The sequence below is a fragment of the Antechinus flavipes genome, chromosome 2 (assembly GCF_016432865.1).
Source record: "Antechinus flavipes isolate AdamAnt ecotype Samford, QLD, Australia chromosome 2, AdamAnt_v2, whole genome shotgun sequence".
Lineage (NCBI taxonomy): Eukaryota > Metazoa > Chordata > Mammalia > Dasyuromorphia > Dasyuridae > Antechinus > Antechinus flavipes.
Window position 1 is genome coordinate 176,554,827 of NC_067399.1, and position 20,188 is coordinate 176,575,014.

The 20,188-nt window shown below is 37.3% G+C and overlaps 1 protein-coding gene across 1 annotated transcript in view; it reads right to left on the minus strand.

The window, feature by feature from the left end:
- The window catches only part of FAM167A (family with sequence similarity 167 member A), a 56,792-nt gene extending 36,982 nt beyond the window's left edge, over positions 1-19,810 (minus strand). The window contains exon 1 of the mRNA XM_051975965.1: positions 19,218-19,810. The gene's annotated coding sequence lies outside the window, so the exon portion shown is untranslated. The remainder of the gene's footprint in view (positions 1-19,217) is intronic.
- Positions 19,811-20,188: the final 378 nt, after the last annotated feature.

The following is a 20,188-nucleotide window of genomic DNA, read 5'->3' on the forward strand; positions in this document are numbered from 1 at the left end:
TAAATTGAATCCCTTTCTACTATATTCCCTCATATACATTTCTACCTTGCATTTATCCTCTTCTAAAATGAAGAGTTTATTGCTTCCATTGGGTAATGCAGAAGATAAGAGAACTGGGCTTTGAGTCAAGAAGACTCAACTTCATGAGTTCAAAGCCGACCTTAGACATTAGCTGTGTGACACTGGGCAAGTCACCTAATCTTGTTTGCCTCAGTTCCTCAACTGTAAAATTAATTGGAGATGGAATTGTAAATCATTTCAGTATCTTGGCCAAGAAAACCCCAAATAAGGTCATGAAGACTCAGACATAATGCAAACAACAAACAACTGGCTGCTGAGACCCATAATCATAGAGGCTTCCAGGATCACAAAGACTTTAGAAGAATTTCCCAGGAGTCTTTGTAGGGCTCCCTAAATAGAGGGTTCCAGGAGCTAGAGTACATTTAGGCATCCAAGAGATGTTTTGAAGTTCTATTGACTTTTAAAGAAATGAACTTCTGCCCAAGTTTGGGGGGACACCAGAAGAAGAGATAAGGGCAAGATATAAACTAAGGAGTACCCAAATTAGAGAGAGAGAAGATTGGTAGATGACAAAAGTGGCCTGAAGCTCAGACCAAGTCTCCCTAGCCAAAATGAAATCCAGTTAATAGTTTCTTTCATCCTCATTTGGTATATAGAATCTAAATTTGAATCCTTTTCTTCTAAAAATATCCCTCAGACCAGTTATTAGAGGTGGATGTAAGAAGGAAGAAATGAGATTTTACTTGTGAATCCTGCTGTAGCCTCCTATACCTAGAAGATATGTTTATTTGCTTTTTTGTGTTTTCTAAATGCTAATAAATTGCATGGCCTTTTTTCTTAGTCTATGAATTTATAATTTGTCATAGAGAGAGTGAAAATTATCCTAGGAAGAAGCGTTTCCTTGCTTTTATTCAGTAGTCTGGGCTGTGTTGATAAAGAGAGAATTCCTGCAATTTAGGTAATTTACTATGCCTGTTCCATTAGGTTATAAACATTAGGCTGCCTTTGAACCTGGGATGAAACTTAATAAGAAAGATAAGGCAGTAGCAGAAAGGGATAGGAGTTTGTGTAGTTATACCCAAGTGTAGCAGAAAGGAATTGTATCACACAACCATAACCCCTAGAGAGCCACAATAGTACATTTCATTTGGGTAGTTGTTGAAAATTTCCTACTTATTTTGAACAAAAAATCTGTTATCTTGAAATTCCTATTAGTCCTAGTTTTCTCCATGTAAAATATTGTTACCTGAAATTCCACAATTAGGTGTTCATTCCTTGGAATCTTAAAAACCTTTTGTGCTTCAAAAATCCCACCAGTACTATTTAGAGTAGGTAACATCTTAAAGCTAGTCTCAACTAAGACCTATGGACTGGAGAAGAGGAAACAATGAATAAGGTAATGAGATGTTCCAGAATTAAATTCTGTTGATTTTGAAAGATTATATAGGCTTAGCCATGGTTTCACAGCTTTAGGAGTCACACCTGGTTTCTCCCAGGCGATTAAAAAAACTTCAGAGTTTTGTTCTGGTTCCACCTCTCCCATTGTATTCTGTGGTGCCTATAATTCAGGTAGGAAGAATGTTGAAGGCATTGTAAGGTAAGGGGAGTAGGTTGGGACAGAAGTAAAAATAAAACAAAACACAAAACAAACAAACACAAATGCTTAGACAAAGTTATAGTGCAGAACCTTATTAGGAACTCATGTCTGATTCCCTCCTTCCTTCTTCCCTTCCTTCTCTCCTTTCCCTTCTTCACAGGGAGACAAGCTAACTAAAAGAAAGCAAAATTGAGCATCTAGTATATTTGGTATTTTGGTCACATTTTCTTTTTTATCATTAAAACCCTGATATTTATCTTTGATTGAGGATACAAAGTTAGGACTTCTAGCTAAATCTGAGATTTCCACTTTACAAATCAGATTGAGAAACTGAAATTATTTCTGAAAGGGGCTCAGGATACTGATGAGAAAAACCCTAGAAGAATCTTGAAGTATTAGGCTTGAGCTGCCTGACATTGCCTGGATGAATCTATTGGGAACCAGCAGTGAAGAGCTCTGGGTGTGTTATTTTTTTTTTAAATTCTTGAGTGAGGTTGCCATGGTAATTGGAGCAGTAGGGGACACATGCTGCTCTGGCCTTGAGCTGCTATTCTTCCCTGCCTTATCTTCCTGTGAGCTCCTGTTTAGAGACAGTGAAGGGGGTCCCTGAGATGAGAGAAAAGGCGCTTATTGGGTCCTGATGACATTGCTTACTCCCAAGATTTCTGGCCTTTGCTGATATTCTATTCAAAATACTCCTTTCAGTAAAAGCAGCTAAGATGTTTTTTCAAAGAGTCATTATCAAGCCACCTCATTACAGCTGGGGGGAGAGGCATTTCAAGGATAATAGGATCATAGGTTTAGAGCTGGAAGAGGCTTAGAAACCACCTAGTACACCTCCAACTGTTCCCCATTATTTTTACAGATGAGGAAACTGAGGTGCAGAGAAGTGAAAGAGCATGCCTAAAATCTCAGAGGTAGCAGAGACAAGATTTGAACCTGGGTTCTCTGATTCCAAACCCCATGCTCTTTCCTCTGTATCATGTTGAAATGTTGAATTTCCCATATCCAAAAAATGAATCTCTTCCTGTTCCTGGTGTGACTTCTTCCAAGGAGAGTTCTGGCAGTGGATGATACTTTCTGGATGTGGTCTCTGCATTTTAAGAGATACAATATTTTGTTTTCCTATGTGAACCATGTATTCTATCCGAGTTGATTTCCTGAAATCACAAAGGGCATTTCATTCTTTGGGTTATTGCTCATTCTATGTTTTAGCATTGTGCAAAAGAGGGAGCAATTTGGAATGGAAAGAGCAGTAGTGTGTAGGTAAATATTTAACAACCAGCTTTTTCAAGAAGAAGAATTTCTCTTTCTACTAGCCAAAATTACTATATGGGAGGCAGTATAGCACATTGGGAAAGATTTTTGACTCAAGAGCCTTAGCTTTGTCACTCATGGGATGTGAGACATTGAGCAAGTCTTTTCTGAGCCTCAATTTTGAGGACTTAGGACCAAACAATCTTCAAAGACTTTTCCAACACTGACTTGCTAATAATCAACTGAAACCACTCTCTCCAAGATTACCAGTGATTTCTTGATTGATGAGTACATTGATCTCTTCTCATTTCTCACAGTTCTTCATGCTCTATAACATTTGACAGTATTGACAGTTCTCTCTTTCCTAAGTTTCATGTCATTCTACTCTCCTGATTCTGCTCTAATCTCTCTGATCTCCTCTCAGGTTCTTCCTCTGAATCAATAATTCATGTTCTACAAGCCAAGTCAAGAATTTATTAAACATCTACTATGTCTCAAATGCTTATTGATTGGCTGATAAACACTATGTTAAGCACTCAGGATAAAAAGAAAGGCCTAAAAAGACAGTCCCAGCTCTCAAGAATCTCACAATCTAATGGAAAAGACAAACAGGATATATATACAAGATATATATTAGAGTTAATCTTGCAATGGGCAAGTGCTGCCCTGGATACTCTTTCTTTCACATGCTCTCTCTTGATAGTCTCATCTGCTTCTAGGGATTCAAGTATTGTCTTTATTTAGTTGTTTCTAGATCTATATAACCAGAACTCATCTTTCTTCTGAATTCTAATTCTGAATCACCAACTGCCTGTTGTCCAACATCTGAATGTCCAAAAGGCATCTCCAACTCAATGTGCCTAAGAAAGATCTTGTAATCAATCAGTCAACAAATGCTTCAGATAAATTAGGTACTGTGCTAGATGCCAAGAACACAAAGACAAAAAAAAATCCTCTTCTTAACTTCTCTGTTTTTATTGAGGACATCACCTTGCTTCCAGTCATCCAAATTTGGAAACTCTATTCTCCCTCACCTTTCATATTCAGTCAGTTAACAAGTCCTGCCAATTTTATCTCTGCATCGCTGGCATCTGTTCCCTTCTCTCTACTGACCCTGCTAACACCCAGCCATTGTCCTGATGATCTCCCACTTGGACTATGTTAATTGTCTTTTGACCTTTAATCATTCTGCTCTCCAATCTATTCTCCTCATTAGGTATAGAACCAAATTGCTATATCTAAAATAATCATAGACCTAATCCTCATTTCAAGAAACTACTATGTGCCTGGTAAAGGGGAGAAGCTTATTGAGTGTTTATTGAATTGGGAAAAGGATGCTGAATTTGGAATCAGAGCACCTTGCTCCAAATTTTAACACCGTCACTTTTTTGTGAGAATTTGACCTAGTCACTTCTGCTTGAGCTGAGGTTTCTTAATCTGTAAAATGAGAACTTAATTAGATGGTCCCTACAAGACTACAATCCTACAATCTTAAAATGTTATGTTTGAAGCTGTGTGTTAGGTATTGAGGAGAATAATACACAGTTCTCACCTTCAGGGAATTCATAACCTAGAAGAGAAGATAAAATATGTACATAAATAACTATAATAAAAGACAGTAAATACCTAATAAATTTATGGACCTTCATAACAATGTATTATAATGAAAAGATCCCTGGATCTGGAATTGCGTCCCCACTTTGCCACCAACTTACTCTGTGATTTTAGGTAACATTCTTCTCCTCACTTGGAGATGATCTTTAAGTGTCCTCCCAATATAAGATGCTATTATTACTTTCTGGTTCATTAGAAGACATACTTTAGGCTGTGATCTTCAGCCAGATTATTCACTTCCTAATGTAGAACTAGAGAGCTAGCCTCAATAAATAGAATTCATGACATTATTCCATAGCTGGTAGTAGGATCATGCACTCTACAAAAACATACTGAATAGTTTCATCTGAGGAAATGGAAGTTTGATTGGAAAAAAGCATCCATTCTCTCTCCTGCTCCCCTTCTTCCCCTTAGATGTGGCTAAGAAATGGCAAAGACTTAACAGCTTGGCATGATTACGGGAGAACTCCCCAATTACCTCAGAAATCCTTTAAGACTTAGGAAAAATAATTAGGGAGAAATTGGGAACCTTGTAACTGTTGAACCACTAGTCTTTTAGAAGAAGGATATTCTTTCTTGGTAGCACATACTTGATCCTTAAAGAGATGATGAGTTTCCAAGATAGTGTAGCAAGGGCTTGCTCCCTAGACAAACTTTTATGAGACTTGAGGAGTACTAAGAGGTATAACCTTATTAAGAAATCCCTAGATGTGTATAGCTTCCTAGAGACTCTGTTATATAGAACATTAGAACTCAGTATTATGAAGTTCTGATTCAAATCCTGACTGTAATACTTGAGATGTGTGACCATGAATAAATTACTTTATCTCAGTTTCCCCATTGTAAAATGAAGATTAAAATATCAATACTACCCACCTCACAAGTTGTTGGGAGGCTACTTAAATGAGATAATGTATATTAAATATTTTGTTATATTTATGGGATGTATAAATCTTTGTTATTTTTCTTATCACCAGGGTCCATGATGTAGGAAGAACTGTTTCTTGACAAAGAGAGGGGAAAATTCTGGAGGCTTTCCCTGGGGAAGCTGGGTGGCACAGTGGATAGAGAGTTGAGTTTAAAGTGAGTTTGAATCCAACCTTAGACATTTACTGGGAGTGTAACCTGAGCAAGCCACTTAATTTCAGTATTCTTAATTGGAAAATGGGAATAATAGAATCTACTTCTCAGGATTGTTTTGAAGATTAAATAGGACAATATTTGGAAAGTGTTTAGTATGGTTCCTGACACATAATAGTCTTAATAAGTGTGTTCCTTCCTTTCCCCTATTGTGGCAAAGACTGTATATGACAAAAAAAGCTTTGTGCATATAAAGGATTCAAACCTTGCCTAAGAGTAATAAGCCTTGCTGCCTTCTTGATTAATAAGGGATCCCTACAGAAACTCCTTATTTGAGCAGAACCAGACAATAATGCTTTTTGAAGGATAAACTCTCCCTTCCTGAGATGTCAGGGAGGGAGTGATTATCTCCTTTTTAGTGCTTTCACCTCCCTTCCTGAGAAGTCAGGGGGGTCGTGATCACCTCCTTTTTGGTGCTTTCACCTCCTTTCCTGAGAAGTCAGGGAGGGTGTGATCACCTCTCCTTGGGGACTCTGACCTCCCTGAAGAGTCAGGGATGGCATGACCACCTGTGTTCTAAAATAAAAGAAAGCGGGAGATGTAATGGGCTGAGGCTTGAGTTGATGCACTGAGGTCCCAAGCACATGAGGCTAAATAGTAATTGGACCATAGTCTATTAATATATGTGCTTGAAGAAAGAATGTCCCCCACCCACTCTTTGTGCAAGTCCTGATGTGTTGTATAGGAAATGACGTTTTTGGTGGGTGGAGGCAAGGGAGTGGGAAGGGAAACGGAAGGAGAGACTGTTGGCTGGCATCTTGACACAGCTGCTTGCATTGCCATTGCAACGGCTCTTCATCTCCAATCCTCTTCTGCTAGCTGGCTTCCTGTCACAGCTACCCATATTGCTATTGCAATCTTTCTTGCCCATATTGCTATCGCAATCCTTTTTCACCTCTTCACTTCAATAAAGATTGAAGATTTTTCCCTTAACCTGAATTCCTGACTCCGGCTGATTTTAAATACGCGGTCATCACAGTAAACTTTTGTAAGAGTTCTGTTTTAGGTCATATTTTTGGTGTTTTGTTTTAAATCTTTCAATAAAACATTCCTTCTTCAATTTATGAATTACATTATTTCAGGAGGAGGAAGTGTCATCATACTGTGATATGAAGTGGTGATTTCCCAATTTTTGGAGGGAAAAGAGTGGGCTTCGTGTTTTGAGACAATTCATGCCAAGAGAAGATCCAATGAAATGCTTAGGACAACATTTGCCAGAATACAGTAAAGGTGCTACACTTACTCATTTTTATATTCCCCTTTTCCTTCTTTTCTTCCCAATATGGACATTGAAGCAATGTTATTCTAACTTTACTCCCAAATTATTCCTTCATGATAAAATCTTAGGTTTGTGGAATAGGAATCAGCAACTTTCAAGAGTTCTCTCTCTCCCCCACCCTAATCCCAATCATACCAGAATAGACTTTCTTTTTTACTGAAGCGCCAAATCCTATCATTGTGTGTGTCAGAGATAGGATGTTACTCAAGAAGGAGATTACAAGGCACTGGAGGACATTGGATTTGTTCTTTATTCTTATATCTCAGGATCATAGATTTTAGTGCTGCAAGGGACCTCAGACATCACCCAATCCAAAGCTCTTAAACTGTGGGATGTGACTGTATGGGTTACAAAAAATTTGGAACAGTAAAAAGTTTCTGAATGCTTTATGTCCAAAAGGATTGCGATAGCAATATGGGCAAGAAAGATTGCAATAGCAATATGGGTAGCTGTGACAGAAAGCCAGCTAGCAGAAGAGGATTGGAGATGAAGAGCCGTTGCAATGGCAATGCAAGCAGCTGTGTCAAGATGCCAGCCAACAGTCTCTCCTTCTGTTTCCCTTCCCACTCCCTTGCCTCTACCCACCAAAAACGTCATTTCCTATACAACACATCAGGACTTGCACAAAGAGTGGGCGGGAGCCATTCTTTCTTCAAGCATATATATTAATAGACTATGGTCCAATTACTATTTAGCCTCATGTGCTTGGGACCTCAGTGCATCAACTCAATATAAAATATTCTACCAAGATATAATTCTTTATATAAAAATAAGCAAATACACCTATCTTATTAGTATGCAAATTTATTTTGTTCTTAATAAATAGTAAAATTGTATGTGTATATATATTAAAAATTGTTTTAAAATAAATTTCTTTATAATTTATTATAAATAAATGTTTGATTTGTATACCTACTTTATATACTATATGTTTGGAGTCCTATAAAAATTTCTCATGTGAAAAGAGGTTATGGGTGGAAAAAATTTAAGAAGGCCTGATATGTAGTCTGATCCTCTCATTTTGCAGATGAAGAAGCTGAGACACAGAGAAGTAAATGACTTCACAAGCTCACACAAATGGTAAATGTAGAATAAGCATTTGAACCCAGATTCTTTGACTGCATAATCAGAGTTGTTTTCCTTAGGTACAAGGATACCTCCTTAATAGCTTCCATTTTTAGAGGTTCTTCCTTCCTTTAAGCCCTTCCTCCCTCTTTAAAATGTTTACTATTCCCAAAGAGATACTTAAGAAGGGAAAGGGACCTCTATATGCCAAAATGTTTGTGGCAGCCCTGTTTGCAGTGGCTAGAAACTGGAAAATGAATGGATGCCCATCAATTGGAGAATACAGAGAGGCTTGGAGAGACTTAAATGAACTGATGCTAAGTGAAATGAGCAGAACTAGGAGATCATTATATACTTCAACAATACTGTATGAAGATGTATTCTGATGGAAGTGGATTTCTTTGACAAAGAGAAGATCTAACTCAGTTTCAATTGATCAATGATGGACAGAAGCAGCTACACCCAAAGAAAGAACACTGGGAAATGAATGTAAACTATTTGCATTTTTGTTTTTCTTCCCAGGTTATTTTTACCTTCTGAATCCAATTCTCCCTGTGCAACAAGAGAACTGTTTGGTTCTGCACATATATATTATATCTAGGAAATACTGTGACATATTTAACATGTATAGGACTGCTTGCCATCTCGGGGAGGGGGTGGAGGGAGAGAGGGGAAAAGTCGGAACAGAAGTGAGTGCAAGGGATAATATTTTTAAAAATTACCCAGGCATGGGTTCTGTCAATAAAAAGTTATAATTATTAAAAAGTAATAATAATACTTATTTATTAATTAATTAATGATTAACAATATTGTTGTTATTTGGACCCTATGGCTTCTGATGTCCTTAAGCCCTATACTGCTAACCCTTGTGTTGGTGCTTTTTAGCTGTGAAACTTTGGGTCAAACCATTTCCCCTCTTTGGGTCGTCCACTTTCTCACTATAGTATGAGGCATTTGACTAAATGGGCTTTAAGTATCCTTCCAGTACTTACATTCTATGACTCTAACATAGGATTATAGATAGGGGAAGGTTAGCTATACAGGCTATTACTATCATTTTATAGATAATGAAGGTGAGGGAGGGAGGAAATAAGGAAAGGGAGGGTAGAGTGGGGGAGGTCAGAGACAGAGAGACAGAGACAGAGGCAGAGAGGCAGAGAAAGAGAAAGAGAGAGAGAGAGAGAGAGAGAGAGAGAGAGAGAAAGAAGGAGAGAGAGAGAGAAAGGTGCACGTGCACATATACATGCACATACACATACACACACACACACACAGAAAGTAACTCACAAAAGCCTTCTGGGGAAGGAGTTTGAACTTTCTGTAGGAATTGTGATACTCCTATTCATAAGTCTTCCTCAACCTCCTCACCTAAAAAATGGGAGAAACCACATTGATTTATTTTCCTGGAGCCCATAAGGAAAGAACTGTTTTTTCAAAAGGCTTGTTATGTCCTTTGCAAATACAAAGTGCTCTGTAAATGCTGAATAATTGATGGGATACTGTTTCCAGCTGCTTGGAAGAAGACTCACAAAGCTCTGGCTTTATCAAGAATATTTATAGCAATAAGGCTGTGTATAGTTAGCCCTTTTCTAGTCGTTTTCCAGTTAAAAGGAGTTGGAAAGAAATGCATGGAAAAAGAACTATGCTTTCCTTTGGGGAGAGTGATAGAGACAATCATTGTTCAGTCTTGGGGGGCAATAGATCTCATTAACTTATTTGACAAAGGGAAAGGGGTAAGATCAGGGCAGCTATGGAGAAACTAGGAAGCTTCCTGGGAAACGGAAAAGCTATGTCCCCTCTCTGGCTGCCAGACCCTGGCCAGCAGGGGGGAGGGAGGTCATCAATAACCTGAGATTTAGTCCTTGGCATAGTGCCAATTTTCCAGAAGAGATGCTATTGAAGAAAAAGCCAATTAGCCATGGGAAAAAGTCTGAAATCATCCTCTATTGTAAAAGTTAGGAGTCAGGATACTTTATCAAGTTTTCCTGATGATAGGAACATAGAAGGAATTATAAGCAGTCTTATAAGTTATAAGCATCATATGTGACAGAGAGCTTCAAAAGAGAGGTGGGCTTGAGCTAAGGCTGAAAGGATGGAATCACAACTGTATTGTTTAGCCAAATATTTCACTGGGCAAAGAAATAAGAGGGACTTATATTACAAAACATTTTCACATATTATAAAATCACTTCACTTTCCAGCAGTCTTCCCAGACAGACCAGAAACCAAGCCCTGATGAGCTTAACTCTTTCATGCTTCAAACTCTGGGGAAGGATTCCTGATTACTGGGTTGCCTCAGTTATCCACTACATTGAGCTACAGTTCATTTTAGTCCCTAGCCATCTCACTACTCTTCATGCTACATTCTTCATCTCCTGTCTTAACTCTACCATTTTCATTTCTGAATTTCTATTCAAATCAGTTTTGTTATTACACCTAGCAAGGTTATGTCACTCCAATACTTAAAGATTCCATTAACCATTCCTGTAATTTTCCAAGTCAAAACAATGCCTTCCTGGATTTACTGTCCTATTTTAGACTGTAACTCCCTCTATTAAAATGTAAAGCTCCTTGAGGTCAGGGAATGTGAGGAGTCAGTAAACTTTATTATTAAAAAACTATTTTCCAGACACTATATTATAACAAAAGTGCTTAGTACAAATAAGGCAAAAAAACTGCCCCAGCTCTCAAGGAGCTCACATTTTAATGGGGAAGAAAACATGCAAAATACTAAGTACAAATAAGATATAAACAGGATTAATTGGAGGTTATCTCAAAGATAAAACACTAAAATTAAAGAGAAGTGGGAAAGGTTCCTTGTAAAAGGTGGGACTTAAGCTAAGGATAAGTGAGGAAGTTAGGATGAGGAGGGAGAAAATTCCAGGCATGAAGAATAGCCAGTGAAATAGTGGAATTAGGAGGTAGAATGTCTTGAATGACATATAGAACAAAGAAATAGCAAGGCATGGGTCAGTGTTGCTATAACAGAATATGTGATAGGGAATAAGATGTAAGAAAGACTTTTCTACTACTTTTCTAAGTAGTAGGAAGAAGCCAAATTATTATGGTCTTTAAAAGCTAAACAGAGGATTTTATATTTGATCTTGGAAGTAACAGAAAGCAACTATAGTTTATCAAATAGGTGGTTAGGGGAGGGAATAGTATGTGCCAGGCAGGCATTGTACTAAACACTTTTTACAAATGTTATCTCATTTGATCCTCACAATTCTTCTAGAGAAGTAGATGTCCTTTGACAATAATAGGGAAGTTCAGATGAGTGGGGAATGGGGGTCTTGGAGAGAATGGTCATGTGTTCAGTTGTGGACATGTTGAGTTTAAATATTTATGGGACATCTACTTTATCCATTAGGCAACTGGAGATGTGAGACAACTTCATTAGAGAGTTCAGGACTAGACAAATAGATCTAAGAATTAATGTCACAGAGATTACAATTGAATTCAAAGTTTCTGGCAAGATTTCCAAGAGAAATCACATAGACTATTTTTCATTTTGTTATTTGTATCCCTAGCATTTAGCACAGTACTTGGCACATTACTAAGGCTTTTTTGTTCATTCATTCACCCAGTCAGATTTCTTCATTTTACAAATCAAGAAACTTTCTTTAAAGTCATATAAGTAGTTAGGTGACAGGGCAAAGCCTTAAATTCAGGTCTCTAAACTTCAAACCCAGTTGTCTTTCAACTCTCCCACATTGCTAGATGATCATGGAAGGTAGTGTTATTATTTTCATTTCACAGCTAAAGAAATAAGGTGTGAAAAGACTTGCCTAAAATAATACTGCTAGTAAGTGTCAAAACCAGGAACTTAGTCTTCTTACTACAAATTCAGGGATAAGTAAAAAGGAACCGCTAATTCTAAAATGTCATCTTTTCTTACAAATAGAATTATAACTTAGACTTTGTTCTATTTCCAAAAGCAATACATTCATAACTCCTGCCCCAGTGAGCTTACAGTCCTCCTCTTTCCTCCCTTCCTGTGTAAACTGCCCTATTCCTATGAAGATCTGTGTCTCTGCTTTTGGTGCTTGGGTTCTCCTCAAACATGTACATTTTTTTTCATAATAATTGGACTTATTGGGATTGAATAAGAATATAAAGCATTAAAAAAAAAAACAACAACCCAAAACCCCGACTCATCTAGGAATTGGTTCATCTTTCTTTGCCTTTCTATTAATAAAATCCAAGTTCAGAAATATTCAATGTTCTCTAAGAACTATATGATGTGTTTTAATTTATTTGTCTTCCTATGGCATAATAAATCTCCTTTTTTCCAAGTGTTTTCTAACAGAAAAGGTTTTATTAAAAGGACCTTGAACTAAGCAGATTGAGACCAATTAATGTGCTATAAAATGTGAGAAATACAAATAATTCAGAGATGCATGAGAAAATTTATATTAATTGATACAAGAATAAAAAAAGCAGAACCAGGAAAATAACATACACAAATAAATACAACATTATAAATGTAAAGAATAACAACAACAACAACAACAAAAAACTTGAGTTATAATAATGACCAATTTATTCCCAAAGTTAAGAAAATATACCACCCTCTCTCCTTTGCAAAGGTGAGAAAACAATAGATTGATTTTTATGAATTTGGGGGTTTTTTTCTCTTAAAAAAAACCCCAAACATTTGTTATTTAGGTATGTTATTAAAGGACTCTCTAAGAAGGAAAGGAGAGAGAAATATATTGGTAAATGAAGTTAATAATAATAATAAAGGTACCAATAAAAACTTTAACAATTTAAATAATATGTAATAGCCCTTGAAGTTTTTTCCTGAATTGGGGTAGGGCTGCTTGGTCCATTGGTCAACCTACATATAAAACAGTAGAGCACTATATACATGTATTAAAGACATGCTTATTTGGATGTAGCACCGAAATTTCTGAGTTGTGTTTTCTCAGTAACTACCTAGAATAAGCCAAGTACAATGGGTATTGATGCAGTTCCTAATCTGAATCCTAACTGGAGAGATGAATTGAAGTAGGCTAGTTGATTTGAGATACTAAAGCACATGGCACCAAAGTTGAGTTGGAAAGTGAAGGTGAAAGGGAGAGCTGAAGTGAAGAGAATGGCTCAGGCCCAGAGGAAATTAGATGAAACAACCTATAAAGTACCTAGGCTACCACAGGTTAAGGAGGGCACTGGCTTATTATGTCTGTGGAGTTGTCCTATTACATGGAAGAAGATATAGGAAGTATTGAGGGAGAGCATTCAGAGGAAGTTAAAATGGGAAGGAGCCTCAAGGTCATGATATATGAGGATCAAATGAAGAAATAGGGATGTCTAGCCAGGAGAAGAGAAGACCTATGTGTAGAACATGGCCATTTGTTGATTTATCACCTGGGAGAGAAATGAAAGATGTATATTTTGTCCCAGAAGGCAGAATTAGGAAAAGGGAATAAAAAATGTAAAAGAAGAAAATTTCAGAGCTGTGTAAGGAAATACCATCTAAAAACTAAAAATTAAATAAAAGTGAAAATGGACTGCCTCAGGAGGTAGTGAATTCTTTTCATTAGAGTGGGTCTTTAAATAAGGCCTGAATCTAACCTGCCCGTCAATGGCTTAACTACCACCTCATGGAGTATTTCCTTTGTGTCATGAGTTCTCCTGGAGACTTGTCTTTTCCTTGCTAATTATACACTCTCCCAATTCTGTTTCATATTTCATTCCTGGTGCTTATTTTACCTCTTATTTTATCTATAATCTCTTCCTTTAAATAAGCTTACCTTTTGACAAAAATCAATCAATTAATCAATAAAATAAATGAATGAATGACTAAATAAGACCTGAATGACTGTTTGCTGATGGTATAGAACCCTTTATATTTCCATAATATCTGTCCATCTCACAACATTTGAATCCTCAACCATCCTCTACTATATACAACCCACGTTCCAATTCTGGAATCATAATCAAAACAATCCTGACTTTGCTACTACTAAAATTATGTTAAGCTATTCTCTTATGACTCTACTCAGCACTAGTCTATAGTTTTCCAAACTACTTTAGCTACTATCCCCAATTTTTGTTGTTTTCTTTATTAGAATAAATTCCTTAAGGAAAGTGACTGACTTTTTGTACTTATACCTTGGACAGCTAGGTAACACAGTGGATAGAATGCTAGATAGAATGCTGGCCTGAAGTCAGGAAGACTTCCTGAGTTCAAATCTAGCTAATGACCGTGTCCTTAGAAAAAAATCATTAAACACTGTTTGCCTTAGTTTCCTTGCCTGTAAAATGACTAGAGAAAGAAATGGCAAACCGATCCAATATCTTTGCCAAAAATACCCCACATGGGGTCACAAAGAGTTGTACCTGACTGAAATGACTCAACAACAAATTTGTACCCAAGTGTTTAGCACAGTGTTTGGCACATATTAAGTATTTAATAAGCTTTCTTTCATATCTAATTCCTTTTTATGACCTCAGGACCTCAGTTTTGGTACTTTTAACATCCTCCCACTGTTCATGGGAACTCTCTGAATGGAGAGTAGAGAGTTCCTCCCAAAATTTCCATTTTGAAAGAGTGTTTAGGCCAGCTGAATTTTTTTGAGTTTTTGTCTTCATTCCCCCAAGTCCCTTTGTGAGTTCTCTTCCTCCTATTAGATTATAAGCTTCTTGAGGACAGGAATTGGTCTTTCTTTTTTGCATTTGTTCTCCAAAGATGAGCACACTACCTGGTACATAGCAAATGCTTAACATTTATTGATTGATTGATTGATTCTGGTTGAAAATCATATGAATAAGGGAAAAAGTAGTCTTTGTAAAGTTGTTTTTAATTCTAAGATTCAGAGATTCTTGTAGCTTAAATTTACAAAAAAAAAATTTCAGTTTACAAATGCTTTACATACATTGTTTAATTTGATATGGAACATCATATGAAATCAAAATAGCATAATTTAATTATTCGTATAATACAAGAAGAACAGCTAGATGGTAAAGTGGACAGGTGCCAGGCATGAAGTCTGAAAGACTCATCTTCCATAGTTTAAAGCTGGCCTCAGACTCTTACTAGTTGTATAACTCTGGGTAAATCATTTAACTCTTTTTGTCCCAGTTTATTCATCTAGCCAGGAGCTGTAAAAGGAAATGACAAACTACTCCAATATCTTTGCCAAGAAAACTCTAAATGAGGTCATGAAGAGTCAAACATAATCAAATATAAAGCAATGAGTCCATACTGGAGGCAATCAAGGATTCATTTTTAAGTTGTCTGGAGGAGAAGAAAATTCCAAAAGAATAGGGGATGAGGAGAAAAAATCACTGAGAGTTTTTTTCTGTAGGGCTATTTTCTTGTCTCTATAAATCTTTATGAAACTGTCCTCATTCATATATATATTGAGATTATCCTTGAAGAAAACAAAAACACTAAGGTTACTGTATATGGCTGTCTATAGCAGGACACAGCTCACAATTGATTGGGGGGGGATAGAGGATACAATAGCTGGCTTTGTCTATTGTTTATTGTTTATTTTTGAAAAGCAGCAGGTTCAGCAGAACAAAATGTAGCCTTGTAAGCTCTGCCCTTACAAGGTGTAGCACATATATATAATGGGCATACAGTATTCCTTGATATATGCAACCACAGAGATACAATTGTTTACCTAATGCTTGCTTGGCAATTGAGGCAACTAGGATTGCAGAAGGTGTTTACCTCAGCCATGAATTGTTGTGCAGAGTCCTAATAGAAGAGAAATGACCCTTTCAATATATGTGAGAGAGTGTGTGTGTGTGTGTGTGTGTGAGATGAATCCCTTTGGCAGTGACATTATGGTAAAACCTATGGACCCCCTCATCAGAGCAATGTTTTTAAATGAATAAAGTAAAATATATAGGCTTATAAAGGAGCCCAATAATTCTAAAATTAAGTTATCAAAATAAGTTTTAAAAAAATTTAAAATTAATAAAGACCTGCATAGAGAGGTCCTCCAAATTCTTGCTTGTAGATGACATTTTATTCATTGTATTCAGCCCCAGATTATCATAGGGCAATTTTGAGATTCATAGCCAGTCTAAAGACATCATTAACCTGGTACTTAACTGTGGAAGTGAAAGAAGATGAAAGAAGAACCAAGGAAATGAAAAATATACAATTTTCAAGATTGTGGCATACAGCTGGATGGGTAGAGCACTGAGTTATTCCATCAGTATGTGCATCTTGGACAAGAATTTCAGATAGACAAAAAGCTGGACTAATTGTTGAAAATGAAAAAGAGAGTAGTATGAATAGCATTTAGAAAATTCTATGAATATTCATACAGCAAGGATGTGGGGCAAAGCCCCAGACTCAATTGGACTGGCCATATTTGCTGTAGGTATAAAACAACATTGGGGATTTAAATGATCACTTTCATCTCTCAATAGTAGAGATCATAGATTTACCCTGGGAAATGAATTTCCTTATTGGGTTACTGCAGGAGAAGCTGAGAGTTTAAAAACTAGGAGAGTCATCCAGATGAAAAAAGGGTTGATGCGAGCTAGGGTCTTGCTTATCTGGAGATGGCAGGTTTCAGAGCTAAGATTGGGAGAACAAAACAGAAATTAAGGCTTTTTGGGTCCTGATATCAAGGATTTTGAAGGGGTACTTCCAAATCTTTTTAGTCAAAGATTTCAGCTAAGTCAAAAGTTGGAATTAGTCAAGATTGTTACTCACCAGCAGAGCAATGTGCTCTGTAAAAAAGGGGCCCAATGAACAGAGCCAGGCAAGAACACAGTCTGTAAAGAATCAAAATTACAAATGATCCATGTAGATCAGGGCAATGTAGAGGCCCATGTGGGCATAAATAAGTGATGGCATACAACTAACAGTGACTTACATGCAAATAAAAAATAAAAATTAAACAAACAAATAAAATGTTACAATAAAAGTTATTATAACAATTAAATATATTATTTTAAAAAGGAGTGGACTAATGACAAGCAAAAATGAAGAGGAGTTTAAAGGATAGCATCAGCATTGTTGCCACACACTCCAGATTAATACCTATAAATCTGAACCCATCTCCTTCATGACCTTTCATTTGTTCCTTTTCCCTTTTGCAATTGACCCTGTCCACCTCAAGCACCTGGTCTTTTAGCCATGACACCCTCCTCCAAACTCCAACACAGGCACACAAGGTTCCATAAAGTAGTCATTGCTTAAGGAGGGAAAAGTATGGCTTGGCAAAAGAAAACTGAATTGGTGAATAGACCCAAAGTGAGTTTTTCATTAGTATCCAAAGGAAGTACATACACAAGCAGTGAGCCAGCCAGTAAAGTACTTGTTGACTCAGTATCATGAGATTATGTGACTTACCCTGGAAAGAATCCTGTGTATTGATACAGGAAGGTCACTGATCAACAACTTTTTCTATTATGATGCCACTTGTTAGGGGATGGTCAGGCTGCTAAAGATCTCCTTGTAGCAAGTCATTTACCATAATGTTTGTAAATTAAATGACAAATAAAACTGGGATATAGGCAGAGAAAAGAGCAAGGATGCTAATGTATATGGAATTTTCAGTCCTTGGGCAATATTTGGTTATGAGAGAGGAGAACAGGAGGCTAAAATGGGGAAGATTAATGTCTGTCCTTCAAGTCAGCTGGATTCAATCATATTACTTTTTTCTATTTCAAAGTATTTTAAGTTTCTGAGAAAAAAAAGACCCAGATTCAACCAAGAGATGACTCTGTGAGATCATTTTGTGAGAGCCAAGGAAAGAGAACAGAAAATGGAAAGAAGTTACCCCCTGGGTGCTGAGTGAGTAGAAAATTCAAGTCACAGGACCAGGGACAAGAAAGTCAGTATTTCCCTCTGAGAATAACTTCAGACATCTATGTGGAGATTTTTTTAAAACAAAACAAAACAAAAAACCCAACAGCAGCAGAAGCCACAGACCCTTATCCCATAACTTCTACAATGTGGAATGTTTCCAAACTAGAGATGACCACATCTGCCTTTATTTCCCAGGAATTTGTTCAGCTTTCTCTATATTTTTGGCTTATGGGTGAAGGGTTAATAGGAACTGGCTTCAACAGATCAAAGGAGAAACTGTCCCTGTAAGCCAACTCATCCCTGCTTCCTTCAGTCAGTAGGATCTGGAATAAGTTCTTGCTGACAAGGTGCTTTCCAAAGCAATCATTGGGAGAGAGGGGTGTCATATTTATCCAAAAGCTTACTAGGAGTTTATGGAGAAATTTGGTTTGGGAGACTGCTTGAGGTCTGGAATCAAGAAAGGAGTGGGGGATCTGTTTACCACCAACCCAGAGCTAAGTTGCCTTGCATAATCATTGAATAACCAATAGGGTTTACCATGTGCCAGACATTGTGCTAATCAGCCCAGTGATAACCAAAGACCACAAGCCCATGTCTAAGCATCATTCAGCACAAAAACAACCAAAAAGAAGCAACAGGAATTTTTTGGTTAAAAAAAAAAAAAAAAAGGCCCAAACTAAGGAAACTCCAATGCTTATGACTTAGGCAAAGTCTCATGGTCCCTTTAGGATGGGGAGTTTCTGACTTTGTCTTAGGCTCTCAAGCAGTCATAGGTATGAAAATTTCAATTATTGACCTTGCAATGTGCTATCTGCTGAACAACTGCCTCTCATCCATCAGCTTTGACCCTTTGGCCCCTGGACTCTGAGCTGTTGTTTGATGGAGTTACTAACAGAAACTTTCATTTCCTTGTGCCTGGGATACACATGGGTTAGATACCCTGCCATGACATCTGGGAATAGAGTTAGGGAAATAATTCTGGTACCAAGCTGTCCAACTCTAATCACCAAACCATCTAGTCTTTCTATCCTCAGGGATTCCCCTATATTAAATGATGTCAAGAAAAGGAGATGAGTCATCAGCCCCCAACTCCACTTTCCTCTGGGCACGTGGTTCTCTGTATTAGTTGTGTATGTTAGTCTAATCACATATAGGTCTGTGAGACACCACTGAGAGATACTTTGGGATGGGGGTTGGTATTGTTCTTTCTCTCCCTTTTCCCCTCCCCCTTCCAACTCAATTTTGGTAAATGATGCTTGAGAAGCTAAGAAAACCAAGACATACAGGGAAAAAAAAAAGTCCCATACATCTCAGGCTGTCCTCTCCCATCCCTGCCAAAGCGAAATCATTTTCCCATAAGAATATTTGCTGTAGCTTTGTTCAATCTCACGATAAACCTCTATCTCAAACTCTTCCAAATGGAACCTGTCTGAGGAGGATGTTCAGATGGGGAAACTCACCCGGAGGAGGGATCAAGGTCCTTCAAATGCCAGTGGCAGCAGAAGTCTCAGGTCCTGCTCCTCTGTCTGCTGTACACATCCACATATCAGAGTGCCCGGGGCTCGCACACATACATACACACACACACAGATGAGGCCATCCCGTTTAATATTCCAGAGGCATATTTTCTCAGTCTTCTTCCTCCATACACCCAACTTGTTATTTGTGGTGTGGTTTTACTTGCTTCCTAGCCTTTTGGTTACTGTCTCAGTAGCTGCCTCTCCCTCTCCTCTCACTCCCTCCCTTTTCTCCCATGCTCCTGTGAATTCGCGGTGCTATTCTTTTTTTTTTTTTTTAAGGGACTTTTTTTTTTTTTTTTTTTTGGTTGCGTCAGGTCAGTTGCCTGGCGACGCCAGAGCTATTCTACCACAAGTCTTTTCAGTTCAGATTTTCTCTCTCCCTCTCATTCATACATACCACTAAACCCAGAATCCTACCTCCCACCCTGTAATCACTCTGAAGAGCCTGAAGAAGACCAAACTAGCTGGGTCCTAGAAACCTTCTCTTTCTGCACTCTCAAAAGGGACTTGAACTGAACCATGAACTTCAAACATTTGCTGGACCCTTATTTGCTGAATCAGATCAAAACCAAATAAAAACACATGAATGCATACATACAGGTATATATGTACAAGGCATAGATACACACCAAATATGAGTGATAGATACATGTACATGCATAATGCATATATTCATAAACAGACCAAAGTTTTTTAAAGCACACTTAGCAATTATGATTATAAATGTTATTTCATTATAAGAATATAATTATTATTTTACATTACAAATAATAAACATTTAAAATCATTTTACATATATGGAAAAAGACGAATAACTTTGCTAACTTTGTAAATAACAGATGGCAGTTGGGCACAGACCATGTACTAGCACTGGATCAGATTTTTGTCTGAATGGAGTATAAGACACATTT